General features: G+C 51.3%; 1 long non-coding RNA gene and 1 pseudogene across 1 annotated transcript; one reads left to right on the plus strand and one right to left on the minus strand.

The window, feature by feature from the left end:
* Nucleotides 1-4,884: 4,884 nt before the first annotated feature.
* LOC105489873 (uncharacterized) lies at nucleotides 4,885-12,634 on the minus strand. The gene is made up of 3 exons (XR_011625449.1): nucleotides 9,879-12,634; nucleotides 7,786-7,877; nucleotides 4,885-6,208 (listed from the first exon to the last, which is right to left on the minus strand). It is a non-coding gene; the product is annotated as an uncharacterized lncRNA (long non-coding RNA).
* A 4,386-nt stretch (nucleotides 12,635-17,020) lies between these two features.
* Nucleotides 17,021-18,618, plus strand: LOC105489872 (ETS domain-containing protein Elk-1 pseudogene; annotated as a pseudogene).
* The last annotated feature ends 3,143 nt before the right edge of the window (nucleotides 18,619-21,761 follow it).

A 21,761-nucleotide genomic window follows, 5' to 3' on the forward strand; every position in this document is an offset into this window, starting at 1 on the left:
ATATGACCATCTCCCCGCAATGTGACGGTGGGGCCAGGGACTGGGGAGGGGGCAAGCCCGGGAGGGGTGGGACTGCCTGTGAGGTGGGGATGGGCCTGCAGAGGGACGTCCGGGAATACACGGAGGCTGACAGGAAAACACGCAGGCGTCTAGCACCAACACCCGGGTTAACTGTGATGGGAGGGGCTAGAGACAATCTGAGTGGGCTGGAACGGGGGTTGTCGCGCACCCCTCGGGAGGGGATGTGGGTGCCCAGCAAGAGAAGCAGACGCGGCCCCGCAGGGGCCTGCAGATGGAAGCTCCAGAGGCAGCTCCGGGACTGCCACAAACCCCGCCCCTCCACGTGCGTCCCTCTCCCGGGAGCCGCCCCTCTGCCCCCAAGGCCCTTCCCCGATGCCCAGCTGCTCCACCGCCCGGGCTTCTCCCCTCCTGCCCCCATGGAACCCCCACCCTGGGCTGTCTGGGCCTGCCTAGCTGCCGTACGGGGTCCCCTGGGCCCGTGTGCCAAGCGCCCATCTCAGTGTCCAGGGCTCAGCGCACTCAGACGTTTCACACGCGGACCTCTAGGGAGGACCCCCAGGCACCGCCAGCCCAACCCCGGCGGCCGGAAACTGAGCCCCGCTGCTGCCGCCGCTGACGCTCTGCTGCCCCCGTGTGGCCGATAGCAGCATCGCACGCCGCCGACCACGGGGGCGCTTCCCGGACCCGCTCCTGGCAGGGGGTGGGGCAGGGGCAGGGGCAGGGCCAGGGGGCAGGGCCAGGCGTGCCCTTGGGCCGGATCTCGGCTCTGCCTTGAGCTCAGGGCTGGGGCCCGGTCCGTGTCCAGCGCTGCGATCCCCTCCGGGCCCGCCCCCTGCAGCCGAAATGACTGTGGGGTCCGTGAACAGCCTGGAAGGAGCGCGGCTGCGTTCCCGGGGTGGACAGGTCGCAGCCCTGGGCCTGGTCCTGCAGGGACGCCGGAGGGCAGCCCTACGCCTCCCGGAGGAGTGGGTGGGGCCAGGGGTCCCTGACTTGCTGCGGGGGCTCCTGCTCCCTACCTCCTTGCTCAGGGCGGGCGGCAGGTGCTGCGTTGACACTCGCAGCACAACAAGGACACACCCAAACTCGTGCGCCCCACGCGGCAGCCCCCGTGCCCATTCGCGACCACGCTGAAAAGCCACAGGCCTCAGGCCCAAGCCTATTCCTGGGCAGGCCGCGTTCCGGGGCTTCCAAGGGGACACTGGGCCACGCCAGGAGGAAGTGGGTTCTAATCAGGGTCAGCGAGCATCGGGTGCCGCCGGCAGAACTGCGGGAACAAGGGGCCGCACGGAGGAGCCCAGGCCAGCGTTCCAGCCGCCCCCGCCTGCAACCCTGGCCTCCAGAACTTTCTGGGGTGTTGAGTGCCTCTGCCAGTCGGGATCTGGGCACAGACAGGGGCAGGCTGAGCCTTTGGGGCCAGTCAGACCTCGGTCGGGGCGGGGATCCTGTGCCCCACTGGCAGGTCAGCCTGCGGAGGCCACAGCCCCATCCCCAGCAGTCCTGTCCCCGCAGGGACCCAGAGTCAGGCTCGGGAGCCCCCTCGTGTCCGTCCGGCGACACTGCAGTCTCATCCGGCCCCAGGTCCTAGAGACTTGGCCCCGCCCCAGCCAGGTGGGGTTCTCAGGTAAAGCGAAATATAAAAACAGACACAGATTGAGTGTGCATGTATGTCTGTGCATGTATAGCTATGTGTGCATGTTTACCTGCATACATTTCCAGCTCTACCCACTCAGAGGCCCTAGGGGCGATTTGCGACATGAATGTCAGCACTGAGAGCAGGTCTGGGAGTCAGGGGTTGAAATGCCCTTACAACCTTACTATTAGCAAAGATGCTTTGCTGGACCAAATCCCAGCTAGGCTCCTGAGGCTCCTCCAGGGCCCATCTGTGGCACTTCCTTGCGAAATCAAATTTCAGGAAGAACCCTGCTGAGACAGTGTAGCAGGAAGCCCCACCCTCGAAACCCACCACCCTCGATAAGGGTCACCCTCACCATCTGACCGGATTCCTCATCCTCCACCATCCCCAGGTGAAGCTGGCCTGCCTTCAGCAAGGACCCTGGCAGGGCACTTCAGCCAGAACCCCCTCCCTTGAGGTGGCTTCGGGACTGCCACAAACCCCGCCCTTCCACGTGCGTCCCTGTCCCGGGAGCCGCCCCTCTGCCCCCCAGGCCCTTCCCCAGATGCCCCAGCTGCTCCACCGCCCAGGCTTCTCCCCTCCTGCCCCCATGGGACCCCCACCCTGGGCTGCCTGGGCCTGCCTAGCTGGCCGTGTGGGGTCCCCTAGGCCCGTGTCCCAAGCACCCATCTCAGTGCCCAAGGCCCAGCCCACCCAGAGGTTTCACACGCGGGCCTCTGGGGAGGACTCCCGAGGCACTGCCAGCCCAACCCCGACGGCCGGGAATTGGGCCCCGCTGCTGCCTCCTCTGAGACTCTGCCGCCCCCGTGTGGCCGACAGCAGCATCGCATGCCACCGACTCCTGGGCGCTTCCGGGACTCAGCTCCTGGCAGGGGGTAGGGCAAGGGCAGGGGGCAGGGCCAGGAGTGCCCTTGGGCCGGACCCCGGCTCCGCCTTGGGCTTGGGTCTGTGGTCCAGTCCATGTCCAGCACTGTGATCCCCTCCTCTCCCCACCCCCTGCAGCGGAGGTGGCTGCGGCACCCGCGAACAGGTGTCAGCTTGTGCGGGCTCTGAGGTCTGGGATCCCAACGTCTGCCAAAGTCCTGCGTTCCGTGGGTGCGGGGACGCTGTGGCCTGGCCTCGCAGGGCTGCAGCTGGGGCGGCTGGGGAAGCTGGCCTGGGTTCCTCGGTGGGGCCCCGCACCCCCCACTTCTACCGGCAGCATCCGATGCTCCCTGACCCTGGTTAGGACCCTTCCTCCTGGCGTGGCCCAGTGTTCCCGCGGAAGCCCCAGAACGCGGCCTTCCCAGGAGCCGGCTCGGGCCTGGGGCCTGCGGGTGTTCACTATGGTAGCGAATGGCCCCAGGGGCTACTGCGTGGGGCGCACGAGCTTGAGGCACCAGCCTCCGGCCACTGTCCCTGGAGGACAAGGGACGCGGCTCCGGAGCAGAGGGTCCTCCCCTGGGGATGCCCTCCCGGCGGCTGTGCGTGGGGCTAGGGGCTGTGCCTGGAAGTTGGCGGGTGGGAGAAGCCTTCTGAGCACAGAGGACAACAGCCAGGCCCAGGCCCTGCAGGCCCCCAGGGTCTCCAGAACCCCAGAGAGGAGGAAGGCCTCCGTGTGCTCAGAATCAGCTCACACCCCGGGGAGGAACCTCAGAGGGCCGGGACAAGGAAAAGAAGGTCCCTGCCCAACATCGGTCTGGGTGCTGGTGGGACAGGGCAGGCTCAGCCTTGGGGCCAGTCAGGGCCCTGTTGGGTTTGGGGTCCCCCTGCCAGGTCGGCATCTGCAGCCACAGCCCCTCAACCCCAGCAGGGACCCCAGAGCCGGGATCGGGACCCCCGGTGGCCGTCTTGTACCACTGCAGTCCTGCTGCTGAGGGGTTCCCAGGGTCCCTGGCCCCACAGCCTAGGGGGCTCCCGGGCAGGCGTGCTCTGCCGTCCACTCATGCAGGGCCAGCGTGGGGCCTGTGGACCTCAGAGGCAAGCCTCAAACACGCACCCAGATTAGGATCCCAGGAACCCGGCTCACACACAAATCAGAAAAGTCCTAAAGAAGCAGAAACAAAAATCAGTGAAACAAGAAACTATAGAATAAGAACCCAAAGAAAAGCGAAATGTCTGTGTTATCAGACAGAATATGCAATGTGTGCTTAAGAGGTTTTTTTGTTTGTTTTGTTTTGTTTTGTTTTGAGATGGAGTCTCGCTCTGTTGCCCAGGCTGAAGTACAGTGGTGTGATCTCAGCTCACTGCAACCTCCACCTCCAGGGTTGAAGTGATTCTCCTGCCTCAGCCTCCTGAGTAGCTGGGACTACGGGGGCCTGCCACCACGCTTGGCTAATTTTTTTGGATTTTTAGTAGAGACCGGGTTTCACCATGTTAGCCAGGATGGTCTCGATCTCCTGACCTCGTGATCCTCCTGCCTCGGTCTCCCAAAGTGCTGGGATTAAGCGTGGCCACCACGCTGAGCCAAGAGGTTTTTTAAACTTACGGAAGCTATTCAAATATACTGCAAAATGAGAAAATACTGCACGTTGCATTTTGAAATGACCTGAGAGTTTTATGAAGAACTTCTAGAACTGAAAACTGTAATTGGTGAGGCTAAAATAAGAATGCATGGGACAGGCAGTGCAGAGGACACGCGGGAGCGGGAGCTGGTAACACAGAAGAAAGAGGGGGAGATGCCACCCAGCCCGAGCGCAGCCCCACGGAGGCTGGAGGGAGGCTCCCGCAAGGGCTTCTTCTGTCCAAAGGAGAAACAGAGTCGGGGGAGGCAGTGGCTGGGAATTTTCCAAAATTGCTGAATAATAGGATGCGTCAGGATCAAGAAGGCCAAGTCCCAAGCAGGATAAATAAAAACAAACTCCACGTCCACACCTTGACGCTTGCGGATGGAGCTGCCAACACCAAAGGCAAAGAGACATTAGAAGTATCCAGAAGGAGGCCGGGCGTGGGCTCACATCTGTAATCCCAGCACTTTTCGAGGCATAGGTGGGGGGGGTCACCTGAGGTCAGGAGTTTGAGAGACCAGCCAGGCCAACACGGTGGAACCCCATCTCTACTAAAATTACAAAAATTAGCTGGACGTGGGGGCGTATCTGTAGTCCCAGCTACTCGGGAGGCTGAGGCAGGAGAATCGCTTGAGCCCGCGAGGCAGAGGTTGCAGTGAGCCGCCATCGCACCACTACACTCCAGAGAGAGAGAGAGAGAGAGAGAGAGTGAGTGAGAGAGAGAGAGAGTGAGAGAGAGAGAGAGAGAGAGAGAGAGAGAGAGAGAGAGAGAGAGTGTGTGTGTGTGTGTGTGTGTGTGTGTGTGTGTGTGTGTGTGTGTGTGTGTGTGTGTGTGTGTGTGTGTGTGTCAGGGCCACAGAGACTCTAGAGCCGGACTCGGGAGCCCCCCAGCGGCCGTCCCGTGCCACTGCACGTTCTCATAGACGGGAGAGTCTCAGGAACCCAGGAGCAGACAAGACGCCTGGGGCAGCCTCCCAGCATCTACTCCCATCTGCTGGCTGTTTACACCCGAAAGCCATCCCTCAAGACCAGGACAACCGGTGACACTTTCACACAAAGGGCACAGGGACTTAACTCCCGCACGCTGGCTGCTGGTGCCTCCTAAGAGTGTGTTTAGAAATGTTAAAAGAAAAAACTATTCCATGGTAGTTGTTCAGCGTGGAGAGGCAGGCGTGACTCAGGTCCGTCGCGGCAGGAGCAGGGACCACCACTGCCATGGGGGAGAGAGATGGGGCTCAGTTCTTAACACAGCATGGGCTGGCGGGGATTGACAGCCAGGGAGCTGGGTAAACTCAGAGGACGGACATTCCCAAGAGGAAATATTGGGGGGAAGGAGGGTTCCGGCTAAACTAGCCCAGGAAGATTCTTGCTGAAGACAGACCAGGGTGATCAGACCTGGGAGATGGTGGAAGAGGAGAAACTCAGGATCAAGGGTGATCAGATGTCAAGAGTAGGTCTTTAAAGTGACTTAGCCAGGTTTTTTTGTTGTTGTTTTTTGTTTTCTTGAGACAGAGTCTCGCTCTGTCGCCAGGCTGGAGTGCAGTGGCATGATCTTGGCTCACTGTAACCTCTGCCTCCCGGGTTCAAGCCATTCTCCTGCCTCAGCCTCCCGAGTAGCTGGAATTACAGGCACATGCCACCACACCCAGCTAATTTTTGTATTTTTAGTAGAGACAGGGTTTCACCATGTTGGCCAGGCCGATCTTGAACTCCTGACCTCAGGTGATCTGCCCTCCTCGGCCTCACAGTGCTGGGATTACAGGCGTGAGCCACCGCCCCGGGCCCCACCAGGTACTTTTTTAAGCCTTTTTCTTACGAGGAAGTGCAAGCAGGCCTAGGAGAAGGTTCCAGAGCCCGACTGCAGTTTAGCCAAGCAGAGAATCTTTGTCAGTCCACCCTGTTTAAGGAAAGAGGAGACATTCTCATTTCCCTTGAACAATATAAGTCCGTTTTCTTGTTGGATGGCCTTTCGTTCGTTAAGAACCAGCTGGGTTTTCTGTTGGGACTGGGTAGAAGAGGACATTTGGCTGCATGGCGCTAGCAGTTGGACGTTTAAAGAGGAGAGATTCTGTGAAAATAAATGAAAACCGAGGTTAACAGAAATGCAGTTTCTGAGTCCATGGGCACCAGGCCAGATTTCTAGACGCTGGGCCTGAAGCATGTTCAGCTGCAGCCAGGTGGGCAGCTGAAGGGCCTTCCTGATTCGCAGGTCAGGTGTTTTGCGGAAGCTGCCCGCACAGGATCTGTGGTGAATATTTCTCTAAAGTTTATATCAGCTTGTCCCATTTCAGCTCACAGGGCTTCAGTTTTAAATTTCAGTGATTCCAAGTCACACGGTGAAGGAAAAATTGGAAAAATTAGTTTGCAGAGTTGTGGCCTGATATTAGAGAAAACTAGAAGAATTCTGAAGGGGGGCAGTCCTTCTACACCTGTGGGTATTTCTCATCAGGTGGGACGAGAGGTTGAGAAAAGAAATAAGACGAGACAAAGTCTAGAGAAAGAACAGTGGGCCCAGGGGACCTGCACTGACACCAGTCTCTGAGTTCCCTCAGTATTTGTTGATTACTATTTTCACTATCTCAGCAACAGGAATGCGAGCAGGGAAGGAGAGCAGGGTGACAGTGGGGAAAAGGTCAGCAAGAAAACATGTGAGCAAAGGAATCTGGGTCACAAATAAGTTCAAGGGAAGGTACAATGCCTGGATGTGCACGTAGGCCAGATTTATGCTTCTCTCCACCCAAACATCTCAGTGGAGTAAAGAATAACAAAGCAGCATTGCTGCCAACATGTCTCGCCTCCCGCCACAGGGCAGTATTGCTCCTATCTCAGAATTGAACAAATGTACAATCGGGTTTTAAACTGAGACATTCAGTTCCCAGGGGCAGGCAGGAGGCAGAGGCCTTCCTCTTTACTAATCCTCCTCAGCACAGACCCTTCATGGGTGTCGAGTTGGGGGACGGTCAGGTCTTTCCCGTCCCACAAGGCCATATTTCAGGCTATCACATGGGGAGAAACCTTGGACAATACCCGGCTTTCCAGGACAGAGGTCTCTGCAGCTTTCCGCAGTGCGTTGTGCCCCTGGTTTATCGAGAATGGAGAATGGCAATGACTTTTACCAAGCACACTGCCTGTAAACATTTTGTTAACAAGGCACATCCTCCACAGCCCTAGATCCCTTAAATCTTGATTCCACACAACACATGTTTTTGTGAGTTCAAGGCTGGGCAAAGTTACAGATTAACAGCATCTCAGGGCAAAGCAATTGTTCAGGGTACAGGTCAAAATGGAGTTTCTTATGTCTTCCTTTTCTACATAGACACAGTAACAGTCTGATCTCTCTCTCTTTTCCCTACATATCCCCCTTTCCTTTTGACAAAACCGCCATCATCATTATGGCCCATTCTCCTGGTCACCGTCTCTTTGGAGCCGCAGGATACACCTGCAGACCTTGTTTTTTATCAGGCTTTTCTTAGCTAACTGTGTCAGCAACTTTATTTGGTCCCAGGTCGGCGGCTTTGCTTCCTTGGTGGATGGCCACTTCTTCTGTAAGTTGTAGGTACCTAAATGGAAGCTGGTTTTTTCCGGGTGAAATACAAGCAAAACCTCTCCCCCATGTTATCACCTTCCCTATTTCCCATGACTTACTTTTGTTGTCTTTCCACCAAATCAGTTTTCCCTCATGTGGGCTGTTCTTTTTACCAGTAAAGTGTTGCTCTGCAGAAGTAGTGGTCTGATTTCTTTTTTTTTTTTTTTTTTTTTTTTTTTTTTTTGAGACGGGGTCTCGCTCTGTTACCCAGGCTGGAGTGTAGTGGCCGGATCTCAGCTCACTGCAAGCTCCGCCTCCCGGGTTCATGCCATTCTCCTGCCTCAGCCTCCCGAGTAGCTGGGACTACAGGCGCCCGCCACCTCGCCCGGCTAGTTTTTTGTATTTTTTAGTAGAGACGGGGTTTCACCGGGTTAGCCAGGATGGTCTCGATCTCCTGACCTTGTGATCCGCCCGTCTCGGCCTCCCAAAGTGCTAGGATTACAGGCTTGAGCCACCGCGCCCGGCCGTGGTCTGATTTCTATAAATGTTTAAAAAATTTTAAAAAAAAGAATGCTAGATTAAGTTGCATCTGGGGAGTGTTATACTCCTTACTCTCTTTTTCCTTTTTTTGTTTCACGAATTGAGCTTTGAGTGTTCTATTAGTTCTTTCAATTATGGCCTGTCCTTGGGAATTATAGGGGAGTCCTGGTGTATGTGTAATTTTCCACTGATGTAAGAATTTTTGAAATGTTTTGCTACAGTATCCTGGCCCATTATCAGTTTTAATTTTTTCTGTAACTCCCATGACAGCAGAACAAGATAATAAATGTCTTTTAACATGGGAAGTACTTTCTCCTGTCTGGCAGGTTGCCCATACAAAATGTGAATAAGTATCAACTGTCACATGGACAAATGACAATTTTCCAAATGAAGGTACATGTATGACATTCATTTGCCATAATGCATTAGGACATAGACCTCTGGGATTAACTCCTGCCTCCTGAGTGGGCAGGTGTAGGATTTGACGCTGGGTGCAATGTTGTACAATATTTTTTACCTGTTTCCATGTGATATCAAATTTATTTTTCAGTCCTGTTGCATTTACATGAGTCAAGGCATAAAGTTCTTGTGCTTCTATGAATGCAGACAACACTAGCAAGTTAGCTTGTTCATTGCTTTAGTTAAAGGCCCTGGTAAATTAGTATGTGCTCGAATATGACTAACATAAAATGGGAAATTTCTTTTTCTTACAGGTTTTTGTAACAAATTAAACAGCTGGTTTAACTGATCATCCATACTATATTTGATTAGGGCTGTCTCGACATCCTTTGTAGCCTGTACTACACACGCAGAATATGAAACAATGTTAATAGGCTGATTAAAATCTTGTAACACTGAAATGACAGCAACCATCTCTGCTCTTTGAGTTGAGTGATATTGAGTTTCAATGACTCGTTCTTTTGGCCCAGTGTAAGCCAGTTTTTCATTGCTGGAACCATCAGTAAACACCGTCAGAGCATTTTCTAAAGGTTTATGTCTGGTAATTTTAGGTAAAATCCAAGTACTCAATTTTAAAAACTGGAAGATTTTTGTTTTTGGGTAATGATTGTCAATAATTCCCACAAAATCAGCAAGACCAATCTGCCATGCAGCAGAATTGATAGAGGCTTGTCTAAGCTGTTCCTTGCTTAAAGGAACAATGATTTTATCTGGGTCACTTCCACACAACTTTATTATTCATAATCTTGCCTAATTAATGTAGCCATTTGATCCAAGTACAATGTAAAAGTCCTAATCGTACCATGAGGAAGGAAGCACCACTCCACAAGATCTGTGTTTTGAACAATAATGCCTGTTGGAGAATGTAGAGTAGCAAAAATCAAAAGTTGGGGTGGGGCTAAGTGATCTATTCTATTTACTTGTGCAGACCGAATTTTTTCTTCAACTAATTCAGTTGCTTTAGTTGCCTCTGGAGTTAATGTGATTTTAGTATTCAATTCTGGATCCCCCCTCAAGATAGAGAACAAGTTTGACATGGCATAAGTAGGGATGCCTAGATTTGGCCAAATCCAATTAACATCTCCTGGCAATTTTTGAAAGTCATTCAATGTTTTTAATGTGTCTTTTCTTATTTCTATTTTTTGTGGTTTAATTTTCCTTTCCTCTGCCTGCATTCCCAAGTAATGGAAAGGAGCGGAGGTTTAAATCTTACCAGATGCTATTGTCAGTCCCGGGTTTGCAACCTCTGTCTGCAGAAATGTGTAACCGTCAATTAATTTGTCTCTCGTTGCCGCAGCACACAAAATATCATCAACACAATGAATGATGTAACAGTCTGAAAACCCGCCTCTAACTGGCTGAAGAACTTGAGCTGCAAAAGTCTGACAAATAGTTGGACTATGAAGCATTCCCTGAGGCGAGACTTTCCACTGAAACCTGGTGGCTGGTTCTTTATTATTTATGGCTGGTATAGTAAAAGCAAATTTTTCAAAATCCTGTTTTGCCAGAGGAATGATAAAAAAGCGATCCTTCAGAGCAATTTTAATTAAAGGCCAGTCTTTGGGAATCATGGCCGGAGAGGGCAGCCGGGGTTGGAGAGCCCCCATGGGTTGAATTACCCCATTAACGGCTCTTAAGTCAGTCAGCATGCGCCATCTGCCGGATTTTTTCTGAATTACAAACACTGGAGAATTCTAAAGAGAGAAAGTGGGTGAAATATGTCCTTTTTAAAATAGTTTTTTAACTATTTTATGTAGCACCCCCAATTTTCCTCAGGGAGCAGCCACTGTTTGACCCAGACAGACGCTGCAGGGCGAGTCTGAATTGCTCCTTCACCGTAGTGAACTGCATGTGGGCAATAATGGGCACCGGGAGCGAGTCGCAGAGCCTGGTTTTGGGCTCCCTCCCCCAGCACTCACTCGGCTGAGGAGGGGGTAGCCATCCTGGTTTTAGCCCTGATGACCCCGATGGTTTTGGACCTTTTTCTTCTACTTTTAATGTTTCAGGGTATATTACCTCCTGTCATTGATTGTAGTCAACATTTTGCGTTGACCGAGCCATTACAGACTCTGTTACATATTTACAATGTGAACTTTTCGTTCCTTTCTGGAATTCCGTCCCTGCCTCTTCTTCACAATCTATTACACAGCTTTCAGGGGCATCAGAAACTGAAACACTATCTTCTCCTGTTTGAAACAGTTCTAAAGTTGCTTTAATAATGGCCCAATCATTCCATACCATAAGTGGAATGATTTTACCTTCCCTACTTGCATGTTTTAATTCTTTGTCAATTTTTTCCCAATCTTTTAGATCTAAAGTTCCCTGTTCTGGAAACCATGGACAAAACTGTTCTATTGTTTGAGATAGTGTACTTAGATTTTGTGTAGAAGCTCTAACTCCCCCTCTTCTTAAGAGAATTTTAATGAAGCTGAGACAAGAGGCATATTTACTTTCAGTTTGTCCCATTGTTACCTGGATTCCCCCGAGTGCACAAGCTTACCACAAGGCTGACCGTGGACATACTCAGGAATCTCTCGTCGACTGTCCTCAATGCTCACGTTCTTAGCATACCTTCACCCTAGAGAAAGGCACCCACATTCGGTGACAGATGAAGGGGTGGCCTGCCCCTCCACACCTGTGGGTATATCTCATCAGGTGTGATGAACGACTGAGAAAAGAAATAAGACACAGAGACAAAGTCTAGGGAAAGAACAGTGGGCCCAGGGGACCGGCACTCAGCATACGGAGGACCTGTACTGACACCAGTCTCTGAGTTCCCTCAGTATTTATTAATTACTATTTTCACTATCTCAGCAAGTGGAATGCGGTAGGAGAGCAGGGTGACAGTGGGGAAAAGGTCAGCAAGAAAACATGTGAGCAAAGGAATCTGTGTCACAAGTAAGTTCAAGGGAAGGTACAATGCCTGGATGTGCACATAGGCCAGATTTATGCTTCTCTCCACCCAAACATCTCAGTGGAGTAAAGAATAACAAAGCAGCATTGCTGCCAACATGTCTCGCCTCCCGCCACAGGGCAGTATTGCTCCTATCTCAGAATTGAATAAATGTACAATTGGGTTTTATACCGAGACATCCAGTTCCCAGGGGCAGGCAGGAGGCAGAGGCCTTCCTCTTATTTCAACTGCAAGAGGCCTTCCTCTTTTACTAATCCTCCTCAGCACAGACCCTTCACAGGTTTCAGTCTGGGGGACAGTCAGGTCTTTCCCATCCCATGAAGCCATATCTCAGGCTATCACATGGGGAGAAACCTTGGACAATACCCGGCTTTCCAGGACAGAGGTCCCTGTGGCTCTCCACAGTGCGTTGTGCCCCTGGTTTATCGAGAATGGCGACGACTTTTACCAAGCACACTGCCTGTAAACATTTTGTTAACAAGGCACATCCTCCACAGCCCTAGATCCCTTAAACCTTGATTCCACACAACACATGTTTTTGTGAGCTCAAGGTTGGGGCAAAATTACAGATTAACAGCATCTCAGGGCAAAGCAATTGTTCAGGGTACAGGTCAAAATGGAGTTTCTTATGTCTTCCTTTTCTACATAGACACAGTAACAGTCTGACCTCTCTTTCTTTTCCCTACAAATTCAAGATCCAGTCCAGTTTGCAGATAAATAACGAAACCTCGTAAACAATGAACAGGGCTGAAATCTCATCACGGTGCCCTGCAGTTTTCCATTGAGTCATTTTTTTCTCCACAGTCACTCCCATATTTCCATAAATGTTGATCCAAATAGGAGTGATATGTTTGCAAAGTAAGTCTAGTTTCACTAAACTTGGCCTGATTGTTTATATAAGTGCAACAAGAAGCAATTGACCACACTGGCTCTCTTTAAATTTGCTTTGCTGGAGGCTGGGCGTGGTGGCTCACGCCTATAATCCCAGCACTTTGGGAGGCCAAGGCGGGCAGATCATGAGGTCAGGAGTTCGAGACCAGTCTGCCCAACATAGTGAAACCCTGTCTCTACTAAAAATAAAATAAAATTAGTTGGGTGTGGTGGTGTGTGCCTCTAATCCCAGCTACTCGGGAGGCCAAGGCAGGAGAATCACGTGAACCCGGCAGGCGGAGGTTGCACCCAGCCGAGATCACGCCATTGCACTCCAGCCTGGGTGCCAGAATGAGACTCTGCTCAAAAAAAAAAAAAAAAAAAAAAAATTGCTTTGCTGGAGCTTTTCATAAAGAATCTCACATTAAACTGTAAAGGCCTCCTGAGGCTGGGAAGTCACACCAAGGACTTGCCATCTGACTTGGCACTCAGTACCTGTAGATCTGGATGAATTCCTTTCTTCTCACAGTCCCCAAAATGCCCTGAGGTTGCTGGGCTGCTTTACTCAACCTGCAAGACCGGAAACCCTCAGGCCAATTTTTCCAAGTGGGGGTTTATCAGCTCCCTAAAGTCAACCCTAGTTCCTTAAAGCTGTGTGGTCATATCTGAAGATATGACGTTCCAGTCAAAGCCTTGGTAATATCATCAGTGTCTGTAATTGTGCCCTGTTACAAGGAGAACAGATTCTTATTGAACTTTTATAAATAATTCTATTGTCATAAAAACAAGTGTAGGGAAAAGAAAGAGATCAGACTGTTACTGTGTCCATGTAGAAAAGGGAGACATAAGAAACTCCATTTTGATTGGTACTAAGAAAAATTGTTTTGCCTTGAGATGCTGTTAATCTGTAACTTTAGCCCCAACCCTGTGCTCACAGAAACACGTGCTGTGTGGAATCAAGGTTTAAGGGACAAGGGCTGTGCAGGCTCTGCCTTAACAATATGTTTACAGGCAGTGTGCTTGGTAAAAGTCATCACCAGTCTCCATTCTCGATTAATCAGGGGCACAATGCACTGCGGAAGGCCGCAGGGACCTCTGCCCGAGAAAGCCTGAGTATTGTCCAAGGTTTCCCCCACTGAGACAGCCTGAGATATGGCCTCGTGGGAAGGGAAAGACCTGACTGTCCCCCAGCCTGACACCCATAAAGGGTCTGTGCTGAGGAGGAGTAGTAAAAGAGGAAGGCCTCTTGCTGTTAAGATAAGAGGAAGGCCTCCGTCTCCTGCACGTCCCTGGGAATGCAATGTCTCGGTGTAAAACCTGATCGTACGTTCGTTCTATTCTGAGATAGGAGAATACTACCCTGTGGCTGGAGGTGAGATACGCTGGCAGCAATGCTGCTCTGTTACTCTTTACTACACCGAGATGTCTGGGTGGAGAGAAGCATAAATCTGGCCTACATGTACATCTGGGCACAGTACCTTCCCTTGAACTTATTTGTGACTCAGATTCCTTTGCTCACATGTTTTCCTGCTGACCTACTCCCCACTATCACCTTGTTCTCCTGCCACATTCCCCTTGCCGAGATAGTGAAAATAGTAATCAATAAATACTGAGGGAACTCAGACACCGGTGTCAGTACAGGTCCTCTGTAAGCTGAGCACCGGTCCCCTGGGCCCACTGTTCTTTTTCCATACTTTGTCTCTGTGTCTTATTTCTTTTCTCAATCTCTCGTCCCACCTGACGAGAAATACCCACAGGTGTGGAGGGGCTGGCCGCCTTCAATAAGAACACTCACTATTCGTTTTGGGGCTCTGGAGGGATTAGGAAGGGAGAAAATAGTTGTTTCATCTCTGTTCGCAAAGGTGTAACTTACCAAATTGCTGTAAACTATTGACAGCTTAAGGGAAAAAAAGTTTTCTAAAATCTGGAAAACAAAACATTAAAGAACCAACAATGTTTCCAACAAAAAGTCATTTAAAAATTATCCTCAGCTGGGTGCAGTGGCTCACACCTGTAATCCCAGCACTTTGGGAGGCCAAGGCCAGCAGATCATGAGGTCAGGAGTTTGAGACCAGCCTGAACAACATGGTGAAACCCCGTCTCTACCAAAAATATAAAAAAATTAGCTGGGCATGGTGGTGCATGCCTGTAATCCCAGCTGCTCAGGAGGCTGAGGCAGGAGAATCACTTGAACCCGGGAGGTGGAGGTTGCAGTGAGCCGAGATCGCGCCATTGCACTCCAGCATGGGCAACAGAGTGAGACTCCATCTCAAAAACAAAAATTATCCTGATTGGTTCATTCAGTCCCATGTAATTAAATCTTGTTCTGTTTGAAGCTGGATTAGGAGTTTCATGACATTAGTTTTCTCATTCCATTTCTGAAAATTCTTACATAGTCCAATGGTAGGATCTTAAAGCTATCAGCAGCAGTCTGTATTTCGAAGTAACTGTCAGAGTCTTTTTCATGAATCTCCTTGAAGAACAAGCCACTTTTGTCTGTAGCTAATTGCAAATGACTTTAGAAAAGAATCAAAGGAAAACAGTAACTGTGAATGGCAAAGGCTTAAAATGGCCATTTTTAAAGATGTGATGAGAGTTCATTATAATAATGATACAATTGACAAGGAAATCTGGTTATTTCTGTAACATACAACACTGTAACACAATATCTGAAATTATGGCTGATAAAATTACACCAGGACATGTCAGATTTCCGGGATTTCCACATAATTTCTGAAGCACTCATTAATAACATTTCCAAAAATATAATTTAAAGATGTAGCATCAAATACTATTTGCTTTCCTTATAACTTTATAATGTTTTCCTTATAACTTTACTTATCAAATAAGCCCAGTTAGACCAGGCGCAGTGGCTCACGCCTGTAATTCCAGCACTTTGGGAGGCTGGGGTGAGCAGGTCACCTGAGGTCACGAGTTTGAGACCAGCCTGGCCAACATGGCAAAACCCCATCTCTACTAAAAATACAAAATTTAGCTGGGCGTGATGGCACACACCTGTAGTTCCAACTACTTGGGAGGTTGAGGCACAAGAATCACTTGAACCCGTGAGGCAGAGGTTGCAGTGAGCCGAGATCTCACCATTGCACACCAGCCTGGGGGACAGAGCAAGAGTCTGTCTCAAAAAAAAAAAAAAAAAGCCTAATTAGTTTAAAATCTCTCTCTTTTTTTTTGAGACAGGCTCTTGCTATGTCACCCAGGCTGGAATACAGTGGTGCAACCATGGCTAACTGCAGCCTCCACCTTTCAAGCTCATGCTATCCTCCCATCTCAGCCTCCGGAGTGGTGGGGATTACAGGCATGTGCCACGTCACCTGGCTAATTTTTTTATTTTTTTTTGTAGTGACAGGGTCTCACTAAGTTGCCAGGACTGGTCTTGAACTCCTGGTCTCAAACGATCCTCCCACCTTGAACTCCCAAATTGCTGGGATTATGGACAGGAGCCACCATGCCCGGCCTAAACTCCAGGGGTAAGGCCATTCCAAAGCGTCCAAGTTGACTATACTGAAATGCCCCCAATAGGCCACCTCAAGTATTTACTAGTGATAGTAGACCACCTTACCCACTGGGCAGAAGCTCTCCCCTTCCCACATGCAACAGCCAGTAATGTCGTCAAAGCCCTGTTAGAACATATAATACCCAGGTTTGGACTAATAGACACCATTGATTCAGACAATGGGACTCACTTTACCAGGCTCATTATTAAAGGGCTAACCCAAGCGCTAGAAATAAAGGGGGAATACCATACTCCCTGGCATCCACCCTCACCAGGAAGAGTAGAAAGAATGACCCAGACTCTAAAAACCCACCTACCTAAATTAATTCTAGAAACCCGGTTACCGTGGACTAAGTGTCTTCCCATTGCCCTGTTAAGGGTCCGAACTGCTCCCTGAAAAGACACCGGCCTATCCCCTCATGAAATGCTTTATGGGTTGCCTTATTTAAGTTCCACTGCTGACCTCCCAACATTTGAGACAAAAGATCAGTTTCTTAAAAGCTATGTATTCAGTCTGTCTTCTACCCTCTCCTCCCTTGAATTCCCAGTTCACCAACACCAGCCCCGAGATCACGTTCTTAACAGAAGCTGGAAAGGGGAAAAGCTTGAACCCACCTGGGAAGGACCTTATCTGGTGCTCCTAACGACCGCGATGGCAGTCGGACCGCTGAGAAGGGGTGGACCCATCATACCCGAGGCTAAAAGGCCTCGCCCTCTCCAAAGTCATGGACCTTCATCCAGGACCAATCCCACCAGAGTAACGTTAAAGAAAAACGCCTAATCGGCCTGTCCGTTTTTCCTCTTCTCTTTCCCTTAGCTACCCCACATCTCACTATTAATGTAACCAGGGCAAAGTCACCCCAAATCATTACTTTTGATGCTTGTCTTGTTATATCTTGTGGAGACTTGCAAAGTCAAAGGCAGCTCTACTTCAGAAAAGTATCTTTGCGGAAAAAAAAAATTGCTCTTTTTCATTAATCAAAGACATAATGAAAGACAACATGAAGCACAAGAAATTCTCTTGATGAAACACAAAAACCTTAGTTTCCTAGGCCAATTACTTAAAAGGTAAAGAAAAACCTTCAGACCGCCACCACCGCCTCAGAACCCAGGCCTGGGGGGCGGTGGGGCAGCGTATGGAGCCCCCGCCCCTCGGAGCTGCCAACATTGCCAGCGCCACCGCCACCCAACACACAGGTACCCCGGGATGGCGTGAGCGCTCCCCCAGCGATGGACCCATCTGTGACGCTGTGGCAGTTTCTGCTACATCTGCCGAGAGAGCAAGGCAATGGCCACATCTCCTGGACTTCACGGGATGGTGGTGAATTCAAGCTGGTGGATGCAGAGGAGGTGGCCCGGCTGCGGGGGCTACCCAAGAACAAGAGCACCATGAATTACGACAAGCTCGCCGGGCCCTGCCGTACTACCATCACAGGAACATCGTCCGCAAGGAGAGCGGCCAGAAGCTCGTCTACAAGTCAGTGTCCTACCTGAGGTCGCAGGGTGCTCCACCGAGGACTGCCCGCCCCAACCAGCGGTGTCTGTTACCTCCGCCATGGCAAATGTGGCCCCTGCTGCCGTACCTGCCGCCCCAGGGAACACTGTCTCAGGAAAGCCGGGCACACCCAAGGCTGCAGGAAGGGCAGGCCCTGGCGGTTTGGCGCGCAGCAGCCGGAACAAGTACCTGCGCTCGGGCCTCTCTTCCACCCGCACCATCCAGTCTCTGCAGCCACAGCCGCCCCCTCGGCCTCCGCCTGCTGTGCTGCTCCCCAGCGCCGCTCCCGCAGGAGCAGCAGCGCCCCCGGGGAGCAGGAGCCCCAGTCCCAGCCGCCTGCAGGCCCGCCTGGAGGCTGAGGAGGCCCGCTTGCCTCTGCAGGTCATCCTGACCCGGCCCGAGGCCCCAAACCTGAAATCGGAAGAGCTGAAAGTGGAGCTGGGTTTGAGAAGCGAGAATGGAGGGGCCCAAGGAAGAGTCGGAAGTTGCGGGAGAGAGAGGGTTTGTGCCGGAAACCGCCAAGGCCGAGCCCAGAGTCCCTCCACGCGAGGGCGTGCCAGCCCGGAGGCCCGCGGTCGTTACGGACCCCGCAGGGCAGCCGGCGGCCACGCGGCTTCCAGCCCTGAGATCTCCCGGCCGCAGAAGGGCCAGAAGCCCCGGGACCTAGAGCTTCCACTCAGCCCGAGCCTGCTAGGCGGGCCGGGACCCGAACGGACCCCAGGATCGGAAACTGGCTCCGGCCTCCCGGCGCCGAGGCCGGCGCCGACCCCCGTCCCTGCTTCCTACGCATACATGGACCCCGGTGCTGCTGACACCCAGCTCGCTGCCTCCCAGCTTTCACTTCTGGAGCACCCCGGGTCCCACTGCGCCCCGTAGCCCGGCCAAGCTCTCCTGCCAGCTTCCGTGCAGCGACAGCGCCCAGGTGCACATCCCTTCCATCAGCGTGGATGGCCTCTCGACCCGGTGGTGCTCTCCCCAGGGCCCCAGAAGCCATGACTACCACCACCACCACCACCACCACCCCTTCTGGGGTCACTCCATCCTTGCTCTCTCAAGGAGAAACAGTTCACCTGAAAGACTCATGCTCTGATTGTGGTGGGGTGGGGATCCTTGGGAAGAATTACTCCCAGGAGTAACTGACTCTCATTAACTCCTCCACAGAAAACACACAGCTTCCACAGCTTCTCTCTTTTCTGTCGGTCCCCCAGTGGCTGCCCTTACACGTCTCCTACTTCAGTGGTAGGGGCGGTTTGTTTATTTATTTTTCGAAGGCCACTGGGAGGCGACTGACCTAACCTTTTAGGATGGTTAGGACATCTCCCCCACCTCCCCACTTTTTTCCCCAAGACAAGACAATCAGGGTCTGGCCTAGACCTTTCTTTATTCCTCACCCTGCCCTTGGGGAGATGAGGGAGCCCTGTCTGCATTTTCGGATGTGAGTAGAATAGTTAGTTTATTTCGTTCTATTATTCCTGACCATACTCAGGGGTCCAGGAAGAATTTGTACCATTTAATGGGTTGGGAGTCTTGGCCAAGGAAGAATCGCCCCCTTGGAATAGAAGTTTCCACCTCCCCAGCCTTTCTCTCAGACAGCTTATCCTTTTTCAACCAACTTTTTGGCCAGGGAGGAATGTCCCTTTGTTCTTCTTCCCCCTGAGAAGCCATTCCTTTGTCTGCCAAACTCCCTGGGGTCCTGCCTGTTTCCCCCCAGTGGAGGGGTGTTTTGGGGGTGGTCCCCGTCTGGGGGGCCCCTCCAGCCAGTACTCCACGTCTCCCTGTCTCTCCTCTGCTGCCATTTTGATAGTATAATCTATTTTTAAATGGGGATTTTCTTTTTTTTTTTTTTTTTTTTTTTTTGAGACGGAGTCTTGCTCTGTAGCCCGGGCTGGAGTGCAGTGGCCGGATCTCAGCTCACTGCAAGCTCCGCCTCCCGGGTTTACGCCATTCTCCTGCCTCAGCCTCCCGAGTAGCTGGGACTACAGGCGCCCGCCACGTCGCCCGGCTAGCTTTTTGTATTTTTTAGTAGAGACGGGGTTTCACCCTGTTAGCCAGGATGGTCTCGATCTCCTGACCTCGTGATCCGCCCGTCTCGGCCTCCCAAAGTGCTGGGATTACAGGCTTGAGCCACCGCGCCCGGCCTAAATGGGGATTTTCAATAGGGGAGAGGGAGTCATCTCTTCCTATATTTGGTGGGGTGGGTGGGAAGGAAGGGATGGGGGGGGTATCTTCCTGCCGCCTCTCCCCACAAGTGTTTATTTCTGATACCAAATGTGTATTTTCAGATCCCTCTCTCCCAGCTCCCCAGTTTCCTGCAGGTGAGTACAAAGGACCCTTTCAATGTCCCTGGAGTTGTGAGGGAGGAATGGGGGACAGAAAGCCTGTCCTGTCTCTATTCTAGGTAGGAGAGGGTGGGTTCAAAAGACTGCTGGACTCACCTGTCAGCCCTGGCCCAGCCCAAGCCTCGGGACCTGGGGGTTGGTGATTTGGGGGATGGTGCTACACTCGTCTCCACTGTTTGTTTTACTTCCCCAAAATTTACCTTTTTTTTCCTAAAGAGTCCCAGAGAATGGGGAATTGTTCCTGTAAATATGTATTTTTCAAGATGAAAAAAAAAGGGGCCGGGCGCGGTGGCTCAAGCCTGTAATCCCAGCACTTTGGGAGGCCGAGACGGGCAGATCACGAGGTCAGGAGATCGAGACCATCCTGGCTAACACGGTGAAACCCCGTCTCTACTAAAAAATACAAAAAACTAGCCGGGCGAGGCGGCGGGCACCTGTAGTCCTAGCTACTCGGGAGGCTGAGGCAGGAGAATGGCGTGAACCTGGGAGGCGGAGCTTGTAGTGAGCTGAGATCCAGCCACTGTACTCCAGCCTGGGCGACAGAGCGAGACTCCGTCTCAAAAATAAATAAATAAATAAAGATGAAAAAAAAAAGAAAGAAAAACCTTCCAGAATCAAGAGCAGACCAATATTCCAGAAAACTGTCACTTTAACAGAGAAGACCAAATTCTACTTTTGCATCAGTGAACTGTTAATACTAAAGCTAATTTTAATTAAACCTTATAAATAAATCCATCCAGGCTGGGCAAGGTGGCTCACACCCGTAGTCCCAGCACTCCAGGAGGCCAAGGAGGGTGGATCACTTAAGCCCAGGAGTTTGAGACTAGCCTGGGCAGCATGGGGAAGCCCTGTCTCTACAAAACATACCAAAAAAAAAAAAAAATTAGCCAGGCGTGGTGGCACATGCCCATAGTCCCAGCTACTTGGGAGGCTGAGGTGGGAGGATCGCTTAAGCCCAGCCTCCAGGCCTCAGTACTGAGTGTCACTGCACTCCTGCCTAGGCAACACAGTGGGACCCTGTCTCATAAATAAATAAATAAATCCAGCCAGGTGCAGTGGCTCACGCCTGTAATCCCAGCACTGTGGGAGGCCAAGGCAGGTGGATCATGAGGTCAGGAGTTCAAGACCAGCCTGGCCAACATGGTGAAACCCCGTCTCTACTAAAAATACAAAAATTAGCTGGGCGTGGTGGTGGGTGCCTGTAATCCCAGCTACTCAGAAGGCTGAGGCAGAAGAATCATTTGAACCCAGGAGGCGGAGGTTGCAGTGAACCGAGATCATGCCACTGCACTCCAACTTAGGCAACAAGAGTGAAACTCCGTCTCATAAAAAAAGATAAATAAATCCAATCACAGCCAACTTTGACCACATAAGATCCCTTTTCCACAATCCTTTTACAACTTTTCTTTTTTTTTTTTTTTTTTTTTTGAGACAGAGCCTTGCTTTCACCCAGACCAGAGTGCAGTGGTGCAATCTTGGCTCACTCCACCTCCCAGGTTAAAGCGATTCTCGTGCCTCAGCCTCCCGAGTAGCTGCAATTACAAGCATGCACCACCACGCCCAGCTAGTTTTTGTATTTTTTGTAGAGATGGAGTTATGCCATGTTGGCCAGGCTGGTCTCTAGTTCCTGGCCTCATGTGATCCACCTGCCTCAGCCTCCCAAAGTGCTGGGATTACAGGCATGAGCCACCATGCCTGGCCTCCTTTCACAATCCTTTTCTTTTAATGTATCAGCTGTTTTTGTTGTTGTTGTTGTTGTTCTTTGTTTGTTTTTTGAGACAGAGTTTTGCTCTTGTTGCCCAAGCTGGAGTGCAATGGTGTGATCTCAGCTCACTGCCACCTCTGCCTCCTGAGTTCAACCGATTCTCCTGCCTCAGTCTCCCAAGTAGCTGTGATTACAGGCATGCACCACCATGCCTGGTTAATTTTTGTATGGTTTTTTTTTAGTAGAAATGAGATTTCAC

The sequence above is a fragment of the Macaca nemestrina genome, chromosome 7 (genome assembly GCF_043159975.1).
Source record: "Macaca nemestrina isolate mMacNem1 chromosome 7, mMacNem.hap1, whole genome shotgun sequence".
Classification (NCBI taxonomy): domain Eukaryota; kingdom Metazoa; phylum Chordata; class Mammalia; order Primates; family Cercopithecidae; genus Macaca; species Macaca nemestrina.